Raw genomic sequence first — 6,011 nt, forward strand, 5'->3', positions numbered from 1 at the left:
TCTGATCAGCCCATTAACGTTAAATCTTATCGCTTCCCGGAAATACATAAGCAAGAAGTCAACTCCCAAATAAAGAAAATGATAGGTCAGAATATTATTAAACCTTCCTTATCTCCGTGGTCTTCTCCAATATGGATTGTTCCCAAAAAGATCGACGCTTCTGGTGAAAAGAAGTGGCGTATAGTCATTGACTATAGAAAGTTAAATGACATCACAATTGGTGAAATCTATCCTATTCCTAACATTGTTGAAATATTAGATCAATTAGGTAACTCTAAATACTTCTCTACTCTAGACCTTGCTTCCGGATTTCACCAAATAAAAATGTCTCCACAAGACGCTTGTAAAACCGCGTTCAGTGTTCCCCAAGGACATTTCGAATTCACTCGAATGCCCTTTGGTTTAAAAAACGCGCCAGCGACCTTCCAACGTCTAATGAATAATGTCTTAACAGGCCTTCAAGGCGAAAGATGTTTTGTTTATCTAGACGATATTGTCGTTTATTCACATGATTTAAATAGTCATATTCAAAATTTGACAGCAGTTTTTCAAAAACTTCGTAGTTTTAACTTGAAATTGCAACCAGATAAATGTGAATTCTTAAGAAAAGAAGTCGGCTATCTAGGACACATTATAACAGAAAATGGCCTAAAACCTGATCCAAATAAAGTTAAATCTGTTCAAGAATTCCCAGTTCCAAAGTGTCCGAAAGATATAAAATCATTTTTAGGTCTTATATCTTACTACAGACGTTTTATCCCTGAATTTTCAAAATTATCGAAGCCACTCTCCTCTCTTCTTAAGAAAAATGTATCATTTGTTTGGACAAATGAACAACAGTTAGCTTTTGAAACGCTTAAAGATAAGCTGACTAGCGCTCCAGTTCTTATTTATCCCGATTTCACAAAATCCTTTAACCTTACTTGTGATGCAAGTAACTATGCAATCTCTGCTATCCTGTCTCAAGGGCCAGTTGGCAAAGACCATCCCGTAGCCTATGCGTCTAGAACCTTGAACAAATGCGAAATCAACTATAGCACAACTGAAAAGGAATTATTGGCTATAGTATGGGGCTGCAAAACCTTTAGACCGTACCTGTTTGGTCGTAAATTTATGATCATAACTGACCATCGTCCTTTAAAATGGCTTTTCAACCACACTGACCCGAGCAGTAAATTGCAACGTTGGCGTCTCCAACTTCAAGAATTTGAATACGAAATAGTCTACCGAAAAGGTAAGCTAAATTCAGCAGCTGATGCTCTTTCTCGTTATCCTGTCAACCCTGCATATCCTGCAGATCCTGATACTGAGCTTATAGATTTAGGTCCATTAGACATTAGCCCTTTCAATGCAGAAGTAGGTGACTTCAGTCCTTTAAATATTCCAAGTCCTATGAATTTACCAGATCCTCTAATTCCTGAAGAGATCCTGAGTCCCTCTCCAGAAGTTTTAAACGAAAATCCAAACATAGAAAGGGAAAATGAATTACAGCCTTCCGCTAACCAAGTTCCCGGAACGCAGTCTCTGCCTTTAGATTCACCTGATACTTACTCAAAGTTCCTGAAAGTTCCTCGGACTGTAACGTATGACACAGTGATTTCCGAGTTCAACGATAGCCTACTAAAAACTCAGAATAAAGTCTTAGTAATACCTACATCGCTTGATCTAGACGAATCTATTCCCTACGTCCAAGAAATCTTATCAAATTCGCCAGATTCCGAGTCGTTTATGAATTCAGAGAGAACCCTACATTCCTATAAACCATTATTGGTCGCTGATAAAACCTACTATTTCCTATTTATTAAAGTACATCACTTTGACAATTGTACCTATAGTGATATCTTCGAATCCTTAAAGAATCTACGTAATCACCTAATGTCTCTTAACGAGGCTATTCATAAAATAAGTATTACTGACTTCAAAAATCCATTTGATAAACATACATATATTAAAATTTATAATATGCTAGCTCACCTCTTTCACAATACATCAATTCAAATTCAGGTGTATCGCAATAAAAATATATTATCCTAGTCCTTCTGAAGTTCAGAAAATTCTCCGTGAGAATCATGATATTCCTGTCGCTGGGCACCTTGGTGCAAATAGAATGTTTAATAAAATTCGAGAGCAGTATTTTTGGAAGAATATGAGGACGGAAATAGAAGATTATGTAAAAAAGTGTAATTCTTGTCAGACCAACAAAGCTCTTAGGAAAATTAACCGTGCACCCATGCAGATAACTAGCACCTCCACTGCCCCCTTTGAAAGAATGTCTCTTGATATAGTTGGTCCTCTTCCTGAATCCGGCACAGCCAAAATTAAATATATTCTAACACTTCAGGACGACCTAACTAAATATTCAATAGCATATCCAATTCGAAGTACTACCGCCGAAGAAACCAGCGACTGCCTGATTCACTTTATTTCTTTGTTTGGCATACCAAAAACTATCCTTACTGATCAAGGTACGAATTTTACAGCAGAGCTATTTAAAGAAACCTGCAAATTTCTAAAGATTAAACAGCTGTGGTCATCTCCATACCATCCACAGACACAAGGCGCTCTAGAAAGAAGCCATTCCACCTTAAAAGAGTACCTTAAATCTTACATATCTGAAAACCAAGACAATTGGCCAAAATATGTATATACTGCTATGCTCGCCTATAATACATCTATACATTCAACAACAAATTTCACTCCCTACGAGTTGATTTTCGGTCATAAACCAATCCTTCCTAATTCCATATATGAACCTAACACGAATGCCTCGTATCCGGACTATATTAAGATGCTTCAACATCGCCTTAAATGCACGCGTGATAAAGCCGTCGAATTTATAAAGAAATCGAAAGAGTCTTCCAAAGCCTATTACGATGCCCGCACAAGACCTGTAAGTTACCATGCTGGTGACTATGTGTACCTTAAAAATCACCTCCGTATGCGTAAGGCCTATCTCCGGTCTGGAAAGGCCCTTATAAAATTATTAAGGTTAATGGTAGAAATAGTGTAACGCTATTAATAAATAGACGACACGTGTCCCATCATTTTGATGAAATAAAATTAGCTCATCGCCGTGACACCGTGTCATAATCACTTTAAGCTTGTTTAACTTAACGTAATATTTAAGTTTAGTTAGTCTTAGTTTAACTCTTAATTATTCCTTACAGTTCTCTGTCTTCCGCAAAAACAATGTTCATCACAAGTTCCACGAATGCTTCCGGCATATATTTTGACCCCATTGGGTCATTAAAAATGATAGACGGTTTCCTTAGCGTACTAATTCCAATAGATATTTCATTTATTCAACCGCATATTAAGAATCTTAACGGTGTGATAGGCACTTCTAAGTTCCTATGTAAGCAGACTGCTCTGTATACCGATATCGAGTGTCTTAATTTACACCAGCCGTTATCAATAAGATACAACGACATTATTCGAGATTACGATTCTATTTCTCACTTAATTGAATCAAGGTCTAAACGTTCAGCCTGGTTTGGGGGTATTGGCACCCTATTCAAAAATCTATTTGGTACTATGAACGAAGACGACGCAATAAATTATAGTAACGCTATTCAATTAATAGAGAAAGATCAATCTAAATTATCCGAATTAGTCAAACAAAATATATTAGTAACTACTTCAACACTCTCTTCAATAGAAGACTCAGTAAATAAAATTAGTGTCAACGAGCAGAGATTAAATGATGCTATTGATGACATAGCTTTATTCCAAAAGAACTTGACCTTGTTAGCTGATAAATTAATATTAAAAACTAAATTCAATGGAATGTTAAATTTATTAGAAAGTAGTCTCCTAACTTTATCTTTTAAACTAGAAGACACTGTAAACGCTATTATGTTTAGTAAATTAAATATTTTGTATCCTTCTATTATAAGTCCAAAACAGCTATTTATAGAGCTTGTTAATAATTATAGGTTTTTAGCTGATAATCATCAATTTCCTTTAAGTTTAACTTTAGAAAATATACACACTTAATGAATGTTTCAGAAATTGCGAGTTATTATAATAATAACAAAGTTGTATTGCCTTAAAAATACCTTTAGTAAATTCCAGGAGCTATGATTTATATCATAACATACCCTATCCAGTTTCTGTAACCCATGATACTTATACTATGATCATTCCCTCTACTAAATATCTAGCTATTAACAGAGATAGATCATATTATAGTAAATTAGATAATCTAAGTAGCTGTAAGACAATAAATAACCAGTACTATATATGTGTCAACCTAGATACTTACTCGTGTGCCAGGACTCCGATCTGCGAATCGGATATAATCTCAAAAGCATTAAAATCTGTGCCTAGTAATTGTAAGACCCAATTCATTCAAGGCCAACTAGATATTTGGCAAACATTGTCTAACAATACATGGTTATATGTTATTACAAACCCTTCCAAATTGTCCATAGACTGTAAAGCTTCCAATACTGAAGTTATCATATCAGGCACAGGCATGATAAACTTACCTCCGTATTGTATAGCCTTTTATAAAGACTCAAGGTTAATACCCAAATATTACAAAACAATTAAAGTCCAAACAATTAAAATTAACTTTAATCTAGTAAATGACTCTTGTTGTAATTCGAAACATTATCGAAACTTAAGCTCAAATTCCCGTTTTAAATCTTACTAATATTAACCTTGATTCTATAACGTCACGACGAAATTTGGAAACCAGCCGCATTGTCAATAACCTTGACAAATTAATTGAAAAAACCACATATTGTTTTATATGGTGAATATTATTCCTATGTAACAATAATTATATCTGTTATTATTGTAATATATATTTTTGTACTATTTTGTAAGTTTATAAAATCGGGCATTTGTCATCGCTCTTAAATAGACAAGCTTTCAAATGTAATACGGAAAAAGCTGAAGAGCTTACAGAAGTTGCTGCTAGTTCTTCCGACATTTCCGCACCTAAAATCCGTAAATCCCTTGCATAAACTTAACCTTTTAAGGATAAGTTTAGTCAAAACCCTGGGGGCTGTTATATATATGTAATGTATATGATAGTGCCCAACGGCTCTTTCTATATCCCTTGTCAGCACTTTGATAGTTCATAATAATAAGACGCTCTCTTTGCGACAGTTCGATTCCATCATCCGCGCGTGACACTTGCCCTATTTTACCGAGTCCTAAAGTAATTAAAGTGTCCTTCAATATTCATCTAAGTTTTATTTCTTGTTTTTTAAAAACCGAAATTCGGGAATCCTCATAACAGTTCCATTTTGAACACTGCGCTTCCTACTCCTAGCTATTATTATAATTCAAATTTACTGGTGATCAAGAATCTAAATTTAAATAAACAATCAAAGACTTCTCCAAAATAAACTTGATTTTGTAAAAAATATTTGTCTAAATCTACTTAAATGAGATAACGTGATAATACATTAAACCTATTACCTTATATTTAATAATAAACTGTAAATAAACAGCACAAATACTACCTCAAATCTAGAACATTCAGACTTAATAGTCACCTATTCAAAATAATCCAAACACGTACACTTGGTAACCAAATTTGCACCTTACACCCTAAATTTTAAGTACATATTGCTTAGAATTGAACAACGGAATCCTTCAAGCGAAAAGGGACGGAAGGTGAATTACGCAACACAATTTCTATTCCCAACTATTTTACGAGTGCTATAGACACCCGTATCTGCCCGGAATCAAAATTGGTAGCTCCCACGCGAAGATACACAATAACACACAGATTGGACCTCCACAGTTGATGGATAAGGATCCAACGGTACTAAATTGGAGCATTCAATTCAAAGGGTAAAAATATTTCAAGAGAATTAAAGTTACAGAAAATGTTTGAATGATTGGGATATGTCATATCAGAATCAATTGTGTGTTATGATGTTGTAAAAAGGCTTCATCTGGGGTCAAAATGGATCCTGTATTGTACCCTTGGGAATAATAAAAGGATCTTTCGGTTTATATATATGTTGAGCAGTTTTTCTAAGCCCACTAAT

The 6,011-nt window shown here is 34.7% G+C and overlaps 1 pseudogene; it reads left to right on the plus strand.

Moving 5' to 3' along the window:
- Positions 1 to 3,179: 3,179 nt before the first annotated feature.
- On the plus strand, positions 3,180 to 5,072 carry LOC113494365 (annotated as a pseudogene).
- The last annotated feature ends 939 nt before the right edge of the window (positions 5,073 to 6,011 follow it).

Source organism: Trichoplusia ni, chromosome 5 (genome assembly GCF_003590095.1).
Source record: "Trichoplusia ni isolate ovarian cell line Hi5 chromosome 5, tn1, whole genome shotgun sequence".
In the NCBI taxonomy this organism is placed as follows: domain Eukaryota; kingdom Metazoa; phylum Arthropoda; class Insecta; order Lepidoptera; family Noctuidae; genus Trichoplusia; species Trichoplusia ni.